Here is a 2,807-nt window from a genome sequence, read left to right on the forward strand (position 1 = left end):
ACCACAAAGAGCTGAGATAAAGAATGGGACATTTCATGTTTAGGCAAACATGAAAAGTCAAAGTTAAATACAACTGGCCCTTTGAGGGCCTCCATAACACTCATGTGGCCCTTTAGGAAATAAGTTTAACACCCCTGACTCATTCTCCATTCACTGACCCTAACATTGAAATGGTAGTAGCTGAGAGTCATTAAACACTCACCAAAATGGCTTGTCATTTTTCACCATTAGATGAAATCAGTTTAAAACGCTGAAAGTTGGCGGYCAACACGCTTTCCTCCTTTGCACAGACCTTTAATTCTTGCAGTTGATTCCGATCCTGAGAGGACATCCCAGCTCTTCTCAGTACAGGTGCAGCGCGAGAGAGCCTCTTTCGGCGCGTGCAGCTCCGCCTATCGSGATCGCAAAGCCGTGGTCACGTGACACCCCCCTCCCCACCAACACCGCCACCCCTCCAGGCGGACAGAAGGCAGGCTCGGAGTGAGAGCGGCGGCATCCCTGGAAGCTCTCACCGAGCGGGACGTGATGTCGGCGGGCTGAGCTGAACCGGAGCACCGTTCAGGTAGAACTGTTTCCTTCTTTTTTTTTTTTTTTTACTCTTCATCTTTTGACACTTTTACTCCCCCGCCTCCATCCTCATCCTCATCCTCTCCCAGCGCCTTATTCCTTGTTGGGATTAAAATGTGCAGCTGATGGTGTCCTCCGATCCGCGGACAGGACGAACAGCATCATCGGCTCAGACCCACTCCTCCTCCTCCTCCTCCTCCTCCTCCTCCTCCTTGCAGAGGCACATGGCTATTGATAGTTGACAGAAGCCTCGGTAATCCCCGGCTGATCTGGCCCGCGGGTCACGGCCGCATTTAGGGGCAACAAGAATGTTGATTGAACTTGATTTTGCCCGGAGATTTATTTGGCATTAATTGGTGACGCCTTCTCGGGATCGATGCTTCTCAGTGGAGCGGGCTGCTTGGTGCTGCCTGCAGTCAGGCAGGCTGCTTTTATCGCTGAATTATTTATGACTGTCTTCTCGTCAGCACGGAATACTTTCATCCTCTTTGTCTTTCCGTCTGTTTTAGTCACAACAACACAATCAAAACTAATAAACAACTGGTTGATTTGACGTGATTCCACTGTTTACTGCTTAAAGTGCTGCAAAATCTACAACCTATCATTTTAAATCCTTGATTTTATTCAGTGGACTACATCAGTTTATTGTTTTAGGCTACATTGTCTTCATTGTAACTTTCTATTTAATATTCAGAAATAAGTTGTTGTTTACACAAAGTTGTTGTCTTTTCTCCTTATTAGACCTCAACAAGCACTTTTTWAAAATAACAGATCTTTTCAAGAAGTGTCGTGGCAGGCTGTTGTAGCATATATTGAACGAAACGCCTACCTCAAATGACATAATTCTTTTATGCCAAAATTGCATTATCGTCAGACTTTAAATTGAAGATGACTCAAATAACGTTCCTGCAAAGTGCATTTATATTTCTACACTCCCAAAGATGGGATGGTTGCCTAATAGGAAAAATCAAAATTTCAGATGGTAAAAAAAAATGTCTAGTTGACGTTTTACATTTACTTATATGTTAGGTAAAAATGAATCTGTCCAGAAACGTTCACAACATTTATTTATTTATTTATTTATTTATTTATTTATTTATTTAAGTAGGACTAATAAACTTGTGACTATCGAAACATACACGAATGAGTAAAGTTACTTCATGGTGCTTGAGACAACTGCAATGTTGATTGTATGTTTTATTTACAATGTTATTTTTGACTGGAAAATGATCTGAGCTGAATGAAGTGTGTTTAAAAGGAAGATCCTTAAGTATTATATGCTCAACTGGCTTTCCATACCCTTCTTCAATAAGCAAATGCAGCACTTTTTTTTCCCTCTCCTTCTCTGCCGGAATGAGTTTGACCCATCTGCGCATGCGCACTCCTGCCATTCATTTGGAGTGAGAYAGACCAGCAGGAGGCTCCGGGCTCGCGCTTGCTTGCTGCCCTTATCAAGGCGCTGCTGTTCAGTGTGAGGTTCGTGCCTCGGTGCGGCTGGATTGCACTGTTAACTGTCGGAGGAACCGAGCTTTTTTTTTTTTTTATCTTTAAAGGATTTTTTTTTCCTCTGCCAGTGACGGAAATCAAAAACCTGTAAGTTGAATAATGTTGAATTTCTTCCTCCTAGCTGTTTTGCACTTTATTTTCTGTTCGCACGCGCTGCTCATCCCGGCAGAGACAGCAGAACCGCGGATGTTAGCGTTTTTACTCAGTCACCTGCTCGTGGCTTGGACATAAGTAGGCTACATTTATAAACATTGAAGTTTCTTGTTTTATTTGTTTATTTTTTGTATGTTCTTGCTTTCACTTTTGCGTGACAAAAGCAGAAAGAGGAACCAAAACTTTTATGGAAGGTATTTAGCAAAAATTATTGACATTAATTGAGTTATTGTCGAAAGAAGGAAAACAAAGAGGAGCAAATATGACGTCTTGACTGTCTTTTTTTGTATATAGCAGGTGTTTGATAGCCCACTTCCGCTTTTCAGCGATATCTGTATGAAGAACCGCTCGGTTATGTTACAGTTTTTGTATAATTACTGGAGCACCTGTCTGCCGGCTACCTGTTTTTGTTCTCGGTTAATCGTCACGCTACAATGCTTTTAGAGAACCAAAAGTTTTATTGAGGAACTGTGTTTCATCGTTGATGTTGAGCAGTCACACTATACTACCTTCATTGTTGTGTGTGTGTGTGTGTGTGTGTGTGTGTGTGTGTGTGTGTGTGTGTGTGTGTGTGTGTGTGT

General features: G+C 42.3%; 1 protein-coding gene across 5 annotated transcripts in view; it reads left to right on the forward strand.

Moving 5' to 3' along the window:
• Positions 1 to 15: 15 nt before the first annotated feature.
• The window catches only part of strbp (spermatid perinuclear RNA binding protein), a 46,048-nt gene continuing 43,256 nt past the window's right edge, over positions 16 to 2,807 (forward strand). For 3 of the 5 annotated variants that reach the window (XM_014031731.1, XM_014031732.1, XM_014031735.1), the window contains exon 1: positions 1,960 to 2,160. The gene's annotated coding sequence lies outside the window, so the exon portion shown is untranslated. Of the gene's footprint in view, positions 563 to 1,959; positions 2,161 to 2,807 lie in introns of those variants that run through there. The other 2 variants (XM_014031733.1, XM_014031734.1) reach the window with 1 other exon arrangement.

The sequence above is a fragment of the Austrofundulus limnaeus genome, unplaced genomic scaffold (assembly GCF_001266775.1).
Source record: "Austrofundulus limnaeus strain Quisiro unplaced genomic scaffold, Austrofundulus_limnaeus-1.0 Scaffold1308, whole genome shotgun sequence".
In the NCBI taxonomy this organism is placed as follows: Eukaryota; Metazoa; Chordata; class Actinopteri; order Cyprinodontiformes; family Rivulidae; genus Austrofundulus; species Austrofundulus limnaeus.